This window comes from Cetorhinus maximus, chromosome 6 (assembly GCF_964194155.1).
Source record: "Cetorhinus maximus chromosome 6, sCetMax3.hap1.1, whole genome shotgun sequence".
In the NCBI taxonomy this organism is placed as follows: domain Eukaryota; kingdom Metazoa; phylum Chordata; class Chondrichthyes; order Lamniformes; family Cetorhinidae; genus Cetorhinus; species Cetorhinus maximus.
The window spans coordinates 77,557,887-77,578,286 of record NC_135884.1 but is presented as its reverse complement, the minus strand read 5'-3'; the positions used below and the strand labels follow the sequence as shown (position 1 = coordinate 77,578,286).

Sequence of the window (20,400 nt, the reverse complement as noted above, 5' to 3'; positions counted from 1 at the left end):
ATCATTTTCAGTCAGATGTGGGAGGAGCATTTACAGCAGCTGAAAGAATTATTTACTCTACTGCAAGAAGCTAATTTGCTGATGAACTTGGCTAAAAGCGAATTTGCAAAAGCACAAGTTACGTATCTAGGCCATACCATTGGACATGCTAAGGTGGCTCTGAGAGGTGCGAAAGTCAAGGCTATCATGGATTTCCCAGTGCCTACAACTAAACGAGAAATTGTGAGATTTCTGGGCATGAGTGGGTTAGTACAAATTTGTTAGTGGAAATTTGTACCAAATTTTAGCCAAGTGGTTGCTCCACTGACTGAACTATTAAAAAAGAACAAGAAGTTTCAATGGAGAATGGAGTGTCATAAGTCATTCGATAGTTTGAAAACTGTAATAACTGTGACACCAGTTTTGGCAGTACCCAATTATGCCAAGCAATTTAAATTGGCCATTGACACAAACGATATAGGCATTGGGGCTGTACTGTTACAAGAAGATGACACTGGAATTGAAAAACTGATAGGGTATTTTTCACGGAAGTTGAATGCACAACAGAGAAGATATTCAACTGTCGAAAAAGAGACTTTGGGTTTGGTGTTAGCATTGCAGCATTTTGAAATTTATGTTCTAAACAATTCATCAGAAACAATTGCTTATACAGGCCATAATCTTTTTAAGTTTTTAGACAAATTTCGAGACAAAAGTGTAGTGCTTTTCAGATGGAGTCTATTATTACAACCATTTAATCTACAGATTATACATATTGCTGGAAGAGAAAATCTGTTCACAGATGCGTTATCAAGAGCTTGAAGCTTAAAGGAAAATGGGATATTTTTTTTAAAAACCTAGACACTGAACTGGAGTGATTTCTATTGACACCAAGGACTTGTGTACATACATATTTATTATATACATACATACACACATACATACATATATACACACATACATATATATATATATATATAAACACACACATACACATGCATCTGGTAATGTAAAAGTGTAATAAGTATAGGAGATAGTGTGAGATGGGTTATTAAAATGAAGCTATCTTTTAGAATTATGACGGTTCATTTTTCCATAGGGGATCATGAAGCTATTAAGCTATATAATATTATTGGAAAATATTTTTCTTTTAAAATAAAGGTTTAGTCTGTGGGTGTGTCTTAATTGGATTAAAGACAGCTAGTCTGGGTGCTTTGATGTGTACTAGTTTTGAGATGTAAGAGAGGTAGAGTGCATTTGCATTTTTTGAATAGAGCATTCAAGAAGTCGGGTGAAATCTGGCACCTAGCTAGCAGAGACCAAGCAATATGTTTATATGATTAATAAAATTGGTACTATGAAAGGGGTTTTATTATTAGAAAAGGTGGAGCTCAAAGAGGCTAGTGATACAATGAGAATTTACATTCAATGTGCTGTGCTAGGTATAAGGATAGCAGTTTGGTGTGTGCAAGATAGAGGAAATGTAAGATCAAAGTAGCTGTCAGCCTACGATTGTCTCCACAGGAAACAATGTGAAAGAAACCTCATTTTGAATTTGTACGGTAAAAATGTTTTGCCTGGTGTCTGGTTAAGTCTATGGGTTTCTGTTGCCTTAGTGGAGATTAATTTGGGGATTTGTTAAAAGTTATGATGGTAGTAATTTGAAGCCATGTATATATTTAACTTATGCAAATTAATAAAATGTTTCATTTAGTTTAATATAAAACCTCTCGAGAACTGGTGGTCTGCTTCCTGAATTTAGAGTTGCATCTCAAACATACCACTTAAAAATATAGGATATGACAGTTGTTTAAAGTTTCCCTCTGGGATTTTTAAATAACTCAGTTTTACCTAAAGGCTGTCTCATAACAGTTCTAGAAGAGGAGTGTCTCATAATGTAAAATAGAAAGTAAGTTTCTTTCTTCTTTGATTTGTTTTGAAATATTGTTTGCACATATATTAATTGTTAATTTTTTTTTAAAAAAATGAAGGGAATCAGTCAATTGTGTTAATTGAGATTAAGTATATGCAGGTAACGGGCATTGATTGGAGGATTACTTGAGCATTTATAAAGAGAAATTTACAGACACAGGATGTGGGTTGTGTGGGGAAGTATAAACCCCTTCACTCTGTGAATAAATCTGTTCTACGTAAAGACTGGTCCTCCTTCTTCTCTCACAAACTGGCCATCAAGATTATACATCGAACATAATGCTGAGGAACTCCTGTAGTAATGTTCTGCAGCTGAGATAATTAGCCTCCAACAACCACAACCATCTTCCTTTCTGTTAGGTATGACTCCAGTGGATACATCCCCCCTGATTCCCATTGACTCCAATTTTGCTAGGACTCCTTGATGCCACACTCGGTCAAATGTTGCCTTGTCATCAAGGGCAGTCACTCTCACCTCACCTCTGAAGTTCAGCTGTTTAGTTTACGCTTGGACCAAAGCTGTAATGAGGTCTGCAGCCGAGTGCCCTTGGAAGACAACCCGAGCATCGATAAAGCAGGTTATTGCTGAACAAGTTTCCCTCTGTTTGATAAGCACTGTCAATGACGCCTTCCATCACTTTACTGATTGAGAGTGGAGAGATGGGCGGTAACCAGCCAGATTGGATTTGTCCCGTTTTTGTGTGGACAGGACATGCCTGAGCAATTTTCTACATTGTCAGGTAGATACCACTGTTGTAAATCCATCGGAAAAGCTTAGCTAGTGGTTCACAAGTCACAGAATCACAGAATGGTTACAGCACAGAAGGAGGATATTCATGTCTGTACTGGCTCTCCAAAGGAGGAGCAACTTACCCCGGCCATCTCCCCACAGCCCTGCACATTCTTCCTTTTCAGATAATAATCCAATTCCCTCTTTAGTGCTTTGATTGAATCTGCCTCCACCAGATTCTCAGGCACTGTATTCCAGATACCAACCACTCACTGCGTGAAATAGTTTTTCCTCATATTTCCTGTTTCTTTTTCCAATTATCTTAATTCTGTGGCCACTTGTTCTCAATTCTTCCACCAATGGGAACAGCTTTTCCTATCTACTCTGTCCAGACTCCTCATGAATTTGTATATCTCTATTAAATCTCCCCATAACCTTCTGTTCTCCAAGGAAAACAGTCCCAACCTCCCTAATCTAACTCAGTAACTGAAGTTCCTCATTCCTGGGACCATTTCCATGAATCTTTTCTCCAATGCTTTCATATCTACCCTTAAGTGTAGCACCCAGAACGGGACACAATGGGCCAGAACCTGCGAGGAGTGGCAATTACAGTTGGATTGCCACTCCGCTCCTTTTTACTTCTCAGGTCGGGAGCTGCACATTTCTGTCCTGTTCTTCCGACCTGGGCCTGGTGAGGAATGTGCACCGTACCTGGATTCCGAGGCCTTCCAGTACAGGGAAGCAGCATCAGGGTGAAGTGAAGCCATGGTCCCTTTTTATGGCACTAGCTGCCATAAAGCAGGTAAGTTTAAAGGTCCTAGCGACTTTGAGAAGCCAGGGACAAGGTAAGTGTGTAAGGTAAATAGATAGGATGGGGTGGTCGACGGATAGGATGGGGGTGGGGGTAGATGGAGGTGGGGACATTCAGGGTTTTGTCAGGGGGGCTGGGGTGGGGACGGTAGTTGGGGTGGGGTGAGGAAGGTAGCCAGGGGTGATAAGGGTGTAGGTGGAGGGTTATCAGAGGGCTGGGAGGGTTGTCAGGGGATTGGGAGGTTGGTCGGGGGGGTGGGGGTGGCAGGGGTATTTGGGGGTTGAGGGCTAGTCAGGTTGGGGGGGGGTGGTGGGTATGTGGGTGAGGAGATCAGCACCATAGTTACCCAGCAGTTAGAACTATATTTAATCCTTCTAACTTTACCTGGGTAAATATTCTACTAAGAGAGTTGAAACCATCCAAAGTTTCCGATTTAAATCGAAATATTGGATGATTCTCAGTGCAGGGTAATTGTACATAAGAGCTTTGAACATCCTGGGCAATTCCCGTGTAGTCCTTGCATGGGGACTTCTTAGGGTTTCCCAACACATTTTCAGGTGTATCTCCTGGTACAGCCACCCCCGAAGATCGGATTCTGGGCCAATACGCCAGTTGAGACTGAACCAGTATTTTATATAAGTTGAACAAAAGCTCCTTGCTTTTGTACTCTGTGCCTTTATTAATAAAGCCTAGGATACTGCAAGCTTTATTAAACACTCTCTCAATCTGTCCAGCCACGTTCAAGGACTTATGCACATATATACCCAGGTCCCTCTGCTCCTGTTCACCCTTTAGAGTTATATCATATATCTTATAAATTTATCTGTCCATATTCTTCCTAACAAAATAAATCACCTCATACTTCTCTGCATTAAATTCCATCTGCCACATGTCTGCCCATTCCACCCAGTCTATGTCCACATCAGCAGCATTACCCTCATCAACCCTCTCTGCTGCCTCATCAAAAAACTCCAGCAAATTAGTTAAGCATGATTTTCCCTTAACAAATCCTGAGGGCTTTCCTTAATTAACCCACATTCACCAAGTGACTATGAATTTTGTACTAAATTATCATTTCTAGAAGCTTCCCCACCACCTAGATTAAACTGACTGGCCTGTAGTTGCTGGGTTTATCTTTACACCTTGAAACAAGGGTGTAATATTTGCAACTCTCCAGTCCTCTAGCACCACCCCTGAGTCTAAGGGAGACCTGGAACATCAGTGTCAGTGCCTCAGCAATTTCCACTCTCACTTCCTTCAGTAGTATCAGCTCCTGATGCCTTATCAGCTCAAATGCAGACAGCCTATCCCATACCTCCTCCTTATCAAATTTAAAGCTGTCAAGTATCTGGATTACCCCAGCTTTCGCCATGACCTGCACAGCAACATCTTCCTTGGTGAAGACAGGTGCAAAATATTCATTTAATACCTCAGCCATGCCCCCTGCCTCCATACAAAAATCTGCTTTTGGGTTCCTAATCAGCCCCACTCCTCCTTTACCACCTTTTTACTATTTATATTTCTATAGAAGACTTTTGAATTCCCTTTTATGTTAGCTGCCAGTCTCTTCTCATACTCCTGCTCTGCTTCTCTTACTTGCTTTGTCACTTCTCCTCTAAACCTTCCATGTTCAGCCTGGTTCTTGGTTTTGTTATCCTGACATAGAAACATAGAAATTAGGAGCAGGAGTAGGCCATTCCGCCCTTCGAGCCTGCTCCACCATTCATTTTGATCATGGCTGATCATCCAACTCAATAGCCTGCTCCCGCTTTCTCCCCATATCCTTTGATCCCTTTCACCCCAAGTGCTTTATCTAACTCCTTCTTGAAAACATACAATGATTTGGCCTCAACTACTTTCTGTGGTAGCGAATTCCACAGGCTCACCGCTCTCTGGGTGAAGAAATTTCTCCTCATCTCAGTCCTAAATGGTCTACCCTGTATCCTCAGACTGTGACTCGTGGTTCTGGACTCCCCCACCATCAGGAACATCCTTCCTGCATCTACCCTGTCTAGTTCTGTTAGAATTTTATAGGCTTCTATGAGATCCCCCCTCATTCTTCTGAACTCCTTCTTCTGACATTTGTCATACGTACACTTTTTCTTCATCTTAATCTCTACCTCTTTCATCATCCAGGGAGTCCTACATTTGTTTGCCCTACCTTTCTCCTTTGTGGGAATATACCTTGGCTGTACCCGAGCTATCTCTTCTTTAAAGCCCATTGTTCAGTCACAGTTTTGCCTGCCAACCATGAATTCCAATTAATCTTGGTTAGATTCATTCTTACCCCACTGAAGTTGACTTGCTCCCAGTTAATTATTCTTACTCAGAATTGTCCCCTATCCTTTTCCAATAGCAAACCTAAACCTTATGATAAAATGATCACTGTCCCCTAAATGTTCCTCTACTTGCACTTGATCCATTTGACCCCACCTCATTCCTAAGTTCCAGGTCGAGCAGTGTCTCCCCTCTCAATGGACTGGATAGATAGTGCTGTAGAAAATTTTCCTGAACACACTCTAGGAACTCTTTCCCCTCTCTGCGCCTTACACTACCCAGTCTATATTAGGATAATTCAGAACTACTCTGTAATCTTGCAATTCTTCAGAACCACAGCCAGGATGTTGTCAGGTCCAATAGTCTTTGCTGTATCCAAGGCCTTTAGAGTTTCAAGATGGAATGAATCAAATTTTCTAAAAGACTGGTATTTGTGATGGTGGGGCCCTCAGGAAAAGGCCTAGATTGATCATCTACTCGGCATTTCTGGCTATGCCAATATATGGGATGCACTATACCAAAGTTTGTGACAGACTATACAAATATACGGGACGCACTACAGCACCAAATTGTTGGGTATCGATTACCTGTCTTAAGTGGAGCCCTCCTCAGTTTTTCAATCTTCAACTTCCACATTGAAATCAGCATTTCTATCATTGCCCCTGGATGATCCAGGAATGCTGTTCTTTAGTTTGCATGTTCCTGTCGTGTTTGTCCAATTCCACTCTTTAGAAAGTGTTCCACAGGGTTGCAAGGTTTCTTGATCTGAAGAGGGAGCAGGGACTTCAAAAACCAGCAACAGCACTGAAACAAATAGAAGAAAGCAAAAATGAGGAAAAGCCAATTGCTCATCAAATCATTTCTTCTTCAGCCCATGTTGCATTCTACTCTACAATGGACAGCAAACACCCATTTAATCTCTTCGCACAGCTCTCTCAGGTGGATGTGAAAAACGCCAGGGTACTATTCAAGGAGGAGCAGGACAGCCTACCCCATAATTCTGGCAAACATTTTTCCTAACCCAACACCACTAAAAGTGGATATCTGGTAATTTACTTAATGACTGTCAGTGGGAGCCTCCTGTGTGTAAATTGACTTCTGTATTTCCGACATTGCAACAATGACGACAATTTGTCCAAATGCTTTGGGACATCCTGAGATTGTGGAAGACTCTTTGTAAATGTTCTATTTTCTGGTCTCAACAAACAACAACCATAATCTATTGTAGCTACACTCTTCTGATGTCCCTTTATTCACTTTTCCTTCAACCGCCTTTCTAACCGCTTCTTAAATATTGGCACTCTCTGTTTTAAACATTAATTCCGGAAGTCCATGACACATCCTCTGTGATAAAGGTTTCTCTTGCTTTCTGTCCTAAATCTCTTGCATTTAATCTTGAGCCCTAAACCATTGGAAAGAGTATGTTTCTGTCCTCTCTGCCCTTCATTATTGTTAACACCTCTTCTGCTCTAATGGAAGCAGATCCAAGTCTTTCTTGGTATTTTGTTTTCTCCTTCTATCCAACATCATGGTAAAGCTCTGTGGTACCATCTTTATTATCTCAACATTTTGAACAGTTAACACTAGCATTCTCCATTCCACCATGTAAAGAACAGATACTATCCCCCTCACCCCCCATGCTCTGATTAACACTGACAATTGTCTTCCAACCCACTCCCCTTAATTCCAGGCACTCCTTCTCCCTGTGACCACATCCACATATTAATGATAAGCATCTGCTATCACAGTCCACACCAAATTAGTGGTCACGTTCTCCTTCCTCTTTTTCTGCTTAATGCTAACAGCATCTAACAACTTGCATTTATGTAACATTTTTTCTCTTAGAAAACATCCATCCAAAGATGTAAAATTTGATGCTGAACCAAAGAAAGATATTAGATGGGATGGTCAAAGCTCAGTCAAAGAGGTGAAGGAAAAGGGCGAGGTGTGGGCTCAGGGAGGTTGGGGGGAGATTCCAGAGCTTAGATCCTAGATGAGTGAAGGTACCGCCACCAATGGTAGTTTAAATGAAGTGGGGGATGTGTTCTGGGGCAGTTGTAGGACTTGAGAATTTTACTGAGATGGGGGAGTGGAGGGTGGAGATGGGAACTAGGCCCTGGAGCAATCTGAACACATTGTGTCCTTCTCTCCCACAGCCCCTGAGGCTAGGTGTGAAATATCACAGAGGAGCCAGACACCAGTGGTACCTGTGCAGGAAGTAAAGCTATTACCAGAAAAGATCTGGCTATATTGGGATAGATAAGGCAGTCCAACCAAGGTGATTATGGCGAAATGTGTGTGGTTGACTGGGCTGAAGCTGCAGAAGGGTCAAGAGGGATAGTGCACCATAGTCATAGACCACTACAATGTTGTTGGTAACTTTGATTACTATAATTCCAGTGTGGCGGGAGGAATAAAAACCTCAATGGAGGGATTCAAATATGTAGTTGGTGTGTAAACTCTCCCAAATTCAGAATATGGTTTTCATTATCTATGGTGCCAAACTCTAATGAACAATGTTGACAACTGCAGCAACAAATTAAAGAAACTTCTTTAGGTTGCTGCCTCAGTGGAGGGTGAAAATGGCCCTCCATGAGTGTTATGCATGATTTCACCACTTTGTATTAATAATCAAGCACCAGCAAATATTGCTTGATTTTTGCAGGATGGATCACCAGGTTTTGGGGGTTAAAGTGTATACATACATATTATAAATTACTGTCCATCTATCTAACTTTTATATGGGCTATGATTCCGATGGAAGCTGAGTAACTGCTAAGTTATTCTAGAACCATAGAACACTACAGCACAGAAAAACAGGCCATTCGGCCCTTCTAGTCTGTGCCGAAATATTATTCTGCTAGTCCCATTGACCTGCACCCAGTCCATAACCCTCCAGACCTCTCCAATCCATGTATCTAATAGAACTACTTATTCTAATTGTAATAAATAGTTTTGAATGTTACGGTATAGCAGGTCAGTTCAGCCAAGTGGAATGTGCGTCCTGTGGTATGTGGGAAGTCATGTACACACCATGTGTCCGAGACAAACACATCTTCAAGAAGTGTCACTGACTACAGCAGTTTGAGTTCTGGGTTTCAGAACTCGAGCGGCAGCTGGAATCACTGTGATACATCCATGAGAACTATGTGGATAGCATGTTTACACTGCAGTTTAGGAGTATACAGGCAGAGAGGGAATGGGTGACTGCCAGGCAGTCTAAGAGAACCTTGCTAATTGGTCTTCCATTTTGGATACTGAGGAGCGCGATGGTTCCACAAGGGAGAGCCAAGTCTGTGGCACCACCGGTGGCTCAGCTGCACAGGAGGGGAGGAAGAAAAGTGGAAGAGCAATAGTGATAGGGGATTTCATAATCAGGGGATTAGACAGGCCTTTCTGCAGCTGGAAATATGACTCCAGGATGGTTTGGTGCCTTCTTGGTGCCAGGGTCAAGGATGTCAAGGAACTACTGCAGGACATGCTTCTGGGGAAGGGTAAACGGCCAGAGGTCATGGTCCACATTGGTACCAACGACATAGGTAGGAAGAGGGATAAGGTCCTGAAAGCAAATTGTTGTGAGTTCAAAAGGAAGTTAAAAAGCAGGACCTCAGGAGAAATAATCTCAGGATTACTCCTAGTGCCACATGCTAGTGAGCATAGGAATAGGAGGATTGATTGATTGAACACGTGGCTGGAGAATTGATGTAGAAGGGAGGGCATCAGATTTCTGAAGCATTGGGACCAGTTCTTGCACAGGTGGGACCTGTGCAAGGTGGACGGGTTACACCTTAACAGGACCAGGACTAATATGCTCACAGGGAGATTTGCTGGTGCTGTTGGGGAGGAGTTAAACTAGCTTGTTGGGGGATGGGAACCTGAGGGGTAAAGCTGGTAACAGAAAGTAGGAAAAGTAGCAAGCGAAATTAGAAGACGAAGGCGAGCATCAACTAAACTTAGAATGTGGAATAACATCAAAAAGTCAAAGTCAAGGGCACTCTACCGGAATGCATGCAGCATTTGCAACAAGGTAGATGATTTAAAGGCACCAGTAGAGGTAACTGGGTATGATCTAATTGCCATTACGGGAAGGTGGCTGTAGGGTGACCAAGACTGGGAACTGAATATTCAAACATATTCAACATTTAGGAAGGCCAGGCGAAAAGGAAAAGGAGGTGGAGTTGTGCTGATAATAAGGGATGAAATCAGTACATTAGTAAGGGAGGACCTCAGATCTGAAGAACAAAATGTGGAATCTGTTTGGGCGGAGCTAAGAAATAGTAAGAGGCAACAAACATTGGTAGGAGTTGTTTATAGGCCAACAACAGTGGTGGTAGTGTAGGGCATAGTATTAATCAGATTAGCGAAACATGTAGCATGGGTAATACAGTAATCATGGGTGACTTCAATCTGCATTTAGACTGGGTAAGCCTGATGAGTACTAATGCTGAGGAGGGTGAGTTTCTGGAGTGGGTTAGGGATAGTTTTCTAGAGCAGTATGTTGAGGAACCAACTAGAGAACCGGCTAATTTAGGATTAGTATTATATAACAAAAAATGGCTAATTAATAATCTTATTGTAAAAGAACCTTTAGGGACGAGTGACCATAATATGATAGAATTTTACGTTATGTTTGAAAGTGAAGTAGTTTAATCTGAAGCCAAGGTGTTAAATTTGAACAAAGGGAATTATGAAGATATGAGAGACAAATTGGCCGAGATAGAATGGGAAAATACATTAAAAGGTACGATGGTATACAGGCAATGGATAGTCTTTAAAGAATCATTACATAGTTTACAGCAATTATACATTCCTTCAAGGCACAAAAACCCAAAAAGAAAAGTCAGTCAACTGTGGCTGACAAAGGAAGTTGAGGGTGGTATAAGATTAAAAGAAGAGACCTATAAAGTTGCCAGAAATAGTAGTATACCAGACGATTGGGAGGATTTTAGAACACATCAAAGGAGGGCCAAGAAACTGATAAAGAAAGGGAGAATAGAATATGAATGTAAACTAGCGAAAAGTATAAAAATGGACTGTAAAAGCTTCTATAGGTACATAAAAAGGAAACGTATGGTTAAAACAAAAGTAGGTCCATTACAGGCAGAGTGAGAAGAACTTATAATAGGCAGAAATGGCAGAGAAGCTGAATGATTACTTCGTGTCTGTCTTCACTGAGGAAGGTACAAGAAATCTACAAGATTTAGAGATCCAAGGGACGAGGAAGGATCAGGAATTGAAGTAAATTATTATTAGTAAGAAGATTGTATTGGAGAAATTCATGGGACTGAACGCTGATAAGTCCCTGGGACCTGATACTCTAAATCCCAGAGTATTGAAAGAGGTAACTATGGTGATAATGGATGCATTGGTGATCATTGTCCAAAATTCTATAGATTCTGGTATAGTTCCTGCAGGTTGAAGGTAGCAAATGTCATCCCACTATTTAAGAAGAGAGGGGGGAGAGAAAACAGGGAACTATGGACCTGTTAGCCTTACATGAGACGTAGGAAAAATGCTAGAATCTATTCTAAATGAAGTGATAAATGGAAACTTGGATGATAATGATCTGATTCCACAAAGTCAACATGGATTTACAAATGGGAAATCATGTTTGACAAATCTGCTGGAGTTTTTTTGAGGGTGTTACTAACAGAATTGATGAAGGGGAGTGTGTGGATGTAGTGTACTTGGATTTCGAGAAGGCTTTTGATAAAGTCCCCCATGGGAAGTTAGTCAGCTAAATTATAGGAGGTAATATACTGGCATGGATTAAGGATTGGCTAACAGGCAGAAAACAGAGAGTAGGAATAAACGGGTCATTCTCATGTTGGCAGGCTGTGACTAGTGGGGTATCGCAAGGATCAGTACTCGGGCCCTGGCTGTTAACAATATATATCAATGATTTGGATGTGGGGACCAAACGTAATATTTCCAAGTTCATGGATGATACAAAGCTAGGTGGGAATGTGTGTTGTGAGGAAGATGTAAAGCGGCTACGGGAGGATTCGGACAGGCTTAGTGAGTGGCAGGAACATGGCAGATGGAATATAATGTGGAAAAATGTGAGGTTATCCACTTTGGTAGAAGGAACAGATGTGCAGAGTATTTCATAAATGGTAAGAGATTAGAAAGTGTAGATGCATAAAGGGAACTGGGTGTCCCTGTCACTGAACGCTAACATGCAGGTGTAGCAGGCAATTTTAGGAAGGCTAATGGTATGCAAGCCTTTATCAAAGAGGGTTTGAGTACAGTCATGAAGTCTTGCTTCAATTGTATAGAACCTTGGTTAGATCGCACCTGGAGTACCGTGTGCAGTTTTGGTCCCCTTACCTTAGGGAGGACATTATTGCCATAGAGGGAGTGCAACGAAGGTTCACCAGGCTTGTTCCCAGGATGGCGGGACTGTCCTATGGAGATTGGGAAAATTGGGCCTGTATTCTGTAGAGTTTTGAAGAGTGAGATGTGATCTTATTGAAATCTACAAAACACTTAAAGGAATAGACAGGGTAGATGTAGGTAAGATGTTTCTCTTGGTTGGGGAGTCTAGAACCAGGGTACACAATTTCAAAATAAGGGGGAAGTCACTTCGGATCGAAATGAGGAGAATGTTTTTTTACTCAGAAGGTTGTGAATCTTTGGAATTCTCTACCCCAGAGGGATGTAGAAACTCAGTCATTGACTATGCTTAAAGCAGAGATTGACAGATTTCTAAATACCAATGACATAAAGGGATATGGGGATAGTGTGGGAAAAAGGCACTGAAGTGGATCAGCAGCCATGATCGTATTGAATGGCGGTGCAGGCTCAATGGGCTGAATGGCCTACTCCTGTTCCTGTGTCCCTCTGACCAATAAGCTAAAAGACCCAAACTTCCAAAACGAACCTGAATGAAGAAGATTTCACTTTTAATAACTTTTACTTTAACAATCAAACCAGAATCAACATAAATTAAACATGAATTACCAGGCAAATTATATTCAAGAGAAACTATAAATTACACTTTAAAATGCCCTCTGAAATGGCCTAGCAAGGCATTCAGTTGTATCAAACCGCTACAAAGTCACCGCTACTCAAGTCAATAGTCATACTCACGCAATCATACTTTACAGATCATGTCCCAGACACCATCATCACCGTCCCTGGGTATGTCCTGTCCCACCGGCAGGACAGGCCCAGCAGAGGTGGTGGCACAGTAGTATACAGTCAGGAGGGAGTTGCCCTAGGAGTCCTCAACATCGACTCCGGACCCCTTGAGGTCTCATGTCAGCAGGTCAAACATGGGCAAGGAAACCTCCTGCTGATTACCACGTACCGCCCTCCCTCAGCTGATGAATCAGTGCTCCTCCATGTTAAACACCACTTGGAGGAAGCACTGAGGATGGCAAGGGTGCAGAATGTACTCTGGGTGGGGTAATTCAATGTCCATCATCAAGAGTGGCTTGGTAGTACCACCACAGACTAAGCTGGCAGAGTCCTAAAGCACACAGCTCCTCGGCTGGGTGTGTGGCGGGTGGTGAGGGAACCAACAAGAAGGAAAAACATACTTGACCTCATCTTCACCAACCTGCCTGCGGCAAATGAATCTGTCCATGACAGTATCAGTAGGAGTGACTACCGCACACTCGTTGTGGAGACGAAGACCCACCTTCACATTGAGGATACCCTCCATCATGTTGTGTGGCATTACCACCATGCTAAAAGGGATAGATTTTGAACAGATCTAGCAACACAAGACTAGGCAACCATGAGGCACTGTGGGCCATCAGCAGCAGCAGAATTGTACTCGAACATAATATGTAACGTCATGGCCTGGCATATCCCCCACTCTACCATTACCATCAAGACAGGGATCAACCCTGGTTCAATGAAGAGTGCAGGAGGGCATGCCAGGAACAGCACCAGGCATACCTAAAAACGAGGTGTCAACCTGGTGAAACTACAACATAGGACTACTTGCGTGCCAAACAGCATAAGCAGCGAGTGATAGACAGAGCTAAGAGATTCCACAAGCAACAGATCAGATCTAAGCTCTACAGTCCTGCCACATCCAGTCGTGAATGGTGGTGGACAATTAAACACTCACTGGAGGAGGCTCCACAAATATCCCCATCCTAAATGGAGGAGCCCAGCACATCAGTGCAAAAGATAAGGCTGAAGCATTCGCAACAATCTTCAGCCAGAAGTGCTAAGTGGATGATCCATCTCGGCCTCCTCCAGAGGTCCCCAGCATCACAGGTTCAAGTCTTCAGCCAATTTAATTCACTCCACGTGATATCAAGAAACAGCTGAAGACACTGGATACTGAAAAGGCTATGGACACTGACAATATTCCAGCAATTGTACTGAAGACTTGTGCTCCAGAACTTGCTGCGCCCCTAGCCAAGCTGTTCCAGTACAGCTACAACATTGGCATCTACCCGGCTATGTGGAAAGTTGCCCAGGTATGTCCTGTACACAAAAAGCAGGACAAACCCAACCTGGCCAATTACCAACCCATCAGTCTACACTCCATCATCAGTAAAGTGATGGAAGGGGTCATCAACAGTGCAATCAAGTGACACTTGCTTAGCAATAACCTGCTCACTGACGCTCAGTTTGGGTTCCTCCAGGGCCACGCAGCTCCTGACCTCATTACAGCCTTTGTTCAAACATGGACAAAAGAGCTGTACTCCCAAGGTGAGGTGAGAGTGACTGGCCCTGACAGCAAGGTGGCATTTGACCAAGTGTGACATCAAGGAAGCCAAGCAAAACTGGAGTCAATGGGAATCAGGGGGAAAACTCTCCGTTGGTTAGAGTCACACCTAGCACAAAGGAAGATGGTTGTGGTTGTTGGAGGTCAATCATCTCAGCTCCAGGACATCACTGCAGGAGTTCCTCAGGGTAATGACCTCGACCCAACCATCTTCAGCTACTTTATCAATGACCTTCCTTCCATCATAAGGTCAGAGGTAGGGATGTTCGCTGATGATTGCAACATGTTCAGCACCATTCGTGACTCCTCAGATACTGAAGCAGCCCATGTCCAAATGCAGCAAGACCTGGACAATATCCAGGCTTGGGCTGACAAGAGGCAAGTAACATTTGTGCCACATAAGTGCCAGGCAATGACCATCTCCAACAAGAGAGAATCTAACCATCGGCCCTTGACGTTCATTTGCATTACCGTCACAGAATGCTCCACTATCAACATCCTGGGGGTTACCATTGACCAGAAACTGAACTGGACTAGCCATATAAATACTGTGGCTACAACAGCAGGTCATAGACTAGGAATCCTGTGGCGAGTAACTCACCTCCTGACTCCCCAAAGCCTGTCCATCATCAACAAGGTACAAGTCAGGAGTGTGATGGAATACTCCTCACTTGCCTGGATGAGTGCAGCTCCAACAACACTTCAGAAGCTTGACACCGTCCAGCACAAAGCAGTCCACTTGATTGGCACCACATCCACAAACATTCACTCCTTCCATCACCGATGCACCGTAACAGCAGTGTGTACCATCTACAAGATGCACTGCAGGAACTCACCAAGGCTCCTTAGACAGCGCCTTCCAAACCCACGACCACTACCATCTAGGAGGACAAGGGCAAGGATAGATGGGAACATCACCACCTGGAAGCTCCCCTCCAAGCCATTCACCATCCTGACTTAGAAATGTATCGATGTTCCTTCACTGTCATTGGTACAAAATCCTGGGACTCCCTCCCTAACAGCACTGTGGGTGTACCTACGCCACATGGACTGCAGCGGGTCAAGAAGGCAGCTCACCACCACCATCTCAAGGGCAATTCGGGATGGGCAATAAATGCTGACCTAGCCAGCGACGTCCACATCCCGTAAATGATTTTAAAAAAGCAGGCTGATACATCAAAGATAGATCTCATAAATTTCTTAGCTAGTCCGAATCTCAGCTACAAAGTCCCTCAAAACTCTTATTTTCCCCAGGTTGAGCCCCAGTTCCTTTATTCACACAGGATTTAATTACTAAGTCCCATCCCTAGGAACTTTCTTTCTACACGCACGCACACACACACAGCTTCCCTACAGCCACTGCACTGTTTCTGAAATCTGACCTCCCAGCTTTGTGTTTATTTCTCCAATTAGCTTCCAGTTCCCAAGCAACCGAAGGCCAAAGGCTGATTTTTCAGGAGTTTGATGTCACAGCCAGGAATTCAGGGTTACAGTCCCCACCAACCCTCAGCCCCTGCCCACCCCCCCAATCACTCCCCCGCCCCCTCCCAACCACCACCACCCCCCACCACACCCCCCCCCACACACACACCCCCCCCACACACACACACCCCCCATCCCCCCCCACACACACACACCCCCCATCCCCCCCCACACACACACCCCCCATCCCCCCCCACACACACACACACACCCCCCATCGCCCCCCACACACACACACCCATCCCCCCCCACACACACACCCCCCATCCCGCCCCACACACACACACCCCCCATCCCCCCCCACACACACACACCCCCCATCCCCCCCCACACACACACACCCCCCATTCCCCCCCCACACACACACACCCCCCATCCCCCCCCATCCCCCCCCATCCCCCCCCATCCCCCCCCTCCCTCCTCCCTCCCTCCCCCCCTCCTCCTCCTCCCCCCCCTCCTCCTCCCCCCCCCATCCCCCCCCTCCCTCCTCCCCCACCCCTCAACCCTCCCCCACTCCCTCCCCACCCCCCGCCCCAGGCCATTTCCACAAACCTGAAGTTTTGGTTTCTTTTTCTGTTAGGGGCTGTCTCAAAAACTACAGGATTTGAAACCACAGGCAGTACCGGCAATAGCTTGCAAACTACGGAATTCATAACCTATATTAGATTCAGTACCTGGACATTTGTTTCATTGAAAAATCATTACAAGTACCTGTGGCATCCGTCTAGGGGGCTACTGTGATTCAATGTTAAAGGAGTAACACTATTATTTTATAGTGAGAGTATACCGCCTTGTCATTGTGAAATCTGCAAACAGATCTTCACAAATTGCTCAAAACAGTAGACATTTCAAAAGCTTTACTGAGGAAAATTTTACATTGTGTACATTCTTTTAAAATAGAAGATCACTTCTGCATGAGAGAGAAAAGCGCAGCACTGTTGTTCCACATTGTAAGATTGGTTTTATATTGAATAAACATCAGGAAGTGTATGCTGAGAAGGGAAAGAGAGTGTGTGTGTGCGTGAAAGAGAGACAGGGAGAGTTTCATGTTAATGTTATTTCAACTTTCACAATAAAGCAGCTGAATTTTGAAGTTGACTAATTACCTCATCTGACAGCTAGAAAAGGTCGATGTTACTTATTGGCTATATTGGTAAGCAACAGAGAGAGAAAAACACAGACTCAGTCAGATATATAGAGCTGCGAAAGAGACTGGGTAAGCATGAGAAGGGGTTAGAGTGAGAGAAATGAAGTGATTGAGAGTGGTGCTTGGGAGAGAATGACAGGTTGGATGAGAGAGAGGGACACGCACAAAAGGGAGAAAGACAGATACATAGGATAGAATTTTAACTCCCCCAAACCATGGGCAGGAAGGGAGATTAAATAGGCAACTAACTGAAACTCCATCTCAAACCATGTGCAGAACCTACTTCCATTTAAACCTCAGCAGGTCGAGTAACCCACTTGGGAGTGGTGTGCGTATCCTTATTATATGTAAATGATGCTTAATTTATAATATTTTGGCAGCAATTTCAATTTAAAGCTGAACTACTGGGGAAACCACCAGCTAAGGTGGGTTGGGAGTTTAAGTGCTTTTCATAGCACTGCTTGTGAGCCAGGAGTAGGAGAGTCCACACAGTGGGGTGGCATAGTGCTATTGTCACTGGACTGGTAATCCAGAGACCCAGGGTAATGCTCTGGGAACCTGGGTTCAAATCCCACCACGGCAAATGGTGAAATTTGAGTTCAATAAAAACCTGGAATTAAAAGTCTGATGATGATCATGAAACCATTGTCGATTGTTGTAAAAACCCATCTGGTTCACTAATGCCCTTTAGGGAAGGAAATCTGTTGCCCTTACTTGGTCTGACCTACATGTGACTCCAGACCCACAGCAATGGCAAGTGGGAATTAGGGATGGGCAATAAATGCTGGCCCAGCCAGCGACACCCCCCCCAGCTGTATGGACTCTCCTACACCTGGCTCACAAGCAGTGCTATAAAAAGCACTTAACCTCCCACCCCACCTTAGTTGGTGGTTTCCCCAGTAGTTCAGCTGCCAAAATATTATGAACAATTCAAAAAAACAGTTTGTCAAGCAAATCTTCTGCCACAGAAAAGAACACTCCCCACACATTCACCGTCCTCCAGATTGCCAGGCTGACTACCATCAACCAAGGATGTTTGTCAGCCACAGCCACCCACCCCCACTTCTCCTGATTGCTGGCCTGACTTTTTACCCCCATCTCCTCATCAACCACCAATGTTTGCCATTCCACCCGTCCTTCCGGTTGCCAGTCTGACTCCCATTGACCAACCCCAACGTTTGCCAGTTACCAGAGACCATTAGTTCTCCCACCAAGTAACCGGTCAGCCTATCAATCTACCCAGCTACTGAGCAGGAAATGGAGCAAAAAAAATGATAATGACTTCCTGTCATTAAATTTGGAAGGGCTTACTCGTTTCCCACATCCTAGCATTTCCAGGTAACACCACCCAGCCACATCCTTTACTCCATCCCCAATTCCCTTTTCTCCTCTCATTCCATTCTCCAAGTTAAATTTTGCAAGCCAAGTCTTTGTGAAGGAAAGCAGAAAAGAAAACCTTTGAAGAGAGCTGGCATGGACATGATGGGTCAGATGACCTCCCGCTCTGCTATAACCATTCTATGATTGGAGTGCAGGGGAAGGAAGGTAAAAAAACAGATTACACACGAGAGGAGTCTCTCGCCTTCCACTGTTGGAGGCTGTGAGTGGATGTTAGGTTGTATGGAAAGGTAAGGGTAAGTGACTGGAGAGCAAGTAGAAGGCAGAATACAGGGGTTAACTAAGTAGTTCAAAGAAGAGCACCCACAATAAATACAGCCTACATCCAGTGGTGGCTACTTTCCTTAGCACCTCCCACTGAAAGGAAAGAAAGAAACAGAAGATAGGAAAGAAAGGCGAGAATTAAGGAGAGACCAGATGAGACCAAAGACAGCCAGACATGAAAGTGATTATAATCGCTCAGTAACCATATGAAAATCTATGGCAGATCAACTAGTAACATGTAATAAAACCTTACATCTGCTTACTCTTCCTACATAAATGTCTCTGTCTATATTTATAATAGAAACTGACTATGTAAACTTGTAAGACTACAATTCTGCACACAATGAAGATAATGCAGTACTACTATTAGCTGGATAGTGTAATTTCAGAAACAAGAGAAGAAACACACTCTTCTAAGTTATCGTGAACAGGGATTCTGCTGGCAGATTTGTGAACTCACTCACATTTCCTGTAACTGTCCAGACATACGTGATTGACTACACTCCCCTGTTATGAACCAGAATAATCATGAATCACTATGCAATTCCATGGGTGATCTTCCAATATAGACTTTGGAACAGTCCTGCATCAAGCATGATTCCTACCCATTAATCCCATCTCTTATCCAATTTGGCTTTGCAACTAATTTCAGTTTATGGTTGACCTTTTCCTAAACCTCCACTCCACCATCCTACACACCATATAGGCATACGCTTTATCCCTGTTTCTCAACAACTGCAGACAATAGATCTAAACTTACTCAAACTAATTGTTTTACTTTCTTAATGTTCAAAACAAATTGGCATTCTCTAAATCCTGTCGCTATAGAGAGGAAATTGTGAACAGAACCGTGTTAGCACTTTAACCAGGAGCAACGCCACAGGAGGTCAGCCAGGCCAGGATCCGCCCCTACATACAGCTGATTGGCTGATCCCCGGTTGCTCACCAGTCACCAGACGCTGTGATTGGCTGAGGTGGTTGTCAATCACTGCTGGCCCGCTGCTGTTTTATTGAAGGCGGTTTAGGGGAGGAGCAGAGGCCGCTGGCCGGCCCGCCGGCAACCCCGCCCGTCGGCTGAGGTGCGGCCGGCCCGAGTGATCCTTGAAGCGAGTGCCAGGGCTCCGCTCGCACTCGGCTCCTTACCTCAGAATAACCAGGGCCCCGGGATCGGTTCACAATCAGCTGGAGAAGTCCCGGGATATCACTGCGGCATTGAAACCCGACAACTTCCGGAGCGGGCCGAGTTAGGGCCGGGCTTACCTGCAGTTAGACCTTTTATTTCATAGTTTTTAAAACCATTTTCTTTCCTTCAGAGGTCATAGTTCACGACCTTGGCGCTTTTTTTTTCTGTCGCGTGCATTAGCGATTCAATCAGCGGAGGGAGCCGGCCTGTACGCGTGCGCGAGCCGGGTGGCGGCCACTGCTTATTCCTATTGGCTGGCACAACTCGGCGTCCCACGTGTGCTTGTCGGCGAGGTTCGGCCGCCCTTCGGCTGTTTCCGGAGACCGCGGCGCCCTTCGGCTGTTTCCGGAAGCTTGGATGCGAACCTTGTAGCATCCCATTATAATTCTGCAATGGCCTTTGCAGCCCTGATGGATCTCGCCCAGGATTTCATGGTGATGACCACACCAAGTGTGCATCAACCGATGAAATTGCTGTATCAAATATGATCAGGGTCCCTGATCAT

The 20,400-nt window shown here is 44.2% G+C and overlaps 1 protein-coding gene across 1 annotated transcript in view; it reads right to left on the bottom strand.

Annotated features, from left to right (window-relative positions):
- The window catches only part of nr2c2 (nuclear receptor subfamily 2, group C, member 2), a 258,076-nt gene extending 237,920 nt beyond the window's left edge, over positions 1-20,156 (bottom strand). Inside the window, exons 1-2 of the mRNA XM_078543883.1 lie at positions 19,973-20,156; positions 6,317-6,533 (exon numbers count right to left, since the gene is read on the bottom strand). The gene's annotated coding sequence lies outside the window, so the exon portion shown is untranslated. The remainder of the gene's footprint in view (positions 1-6,316; positions 6,534-19,972) is intronic.
- Positions 20,157-20,400: the final 244 nt, after the last annotated feature.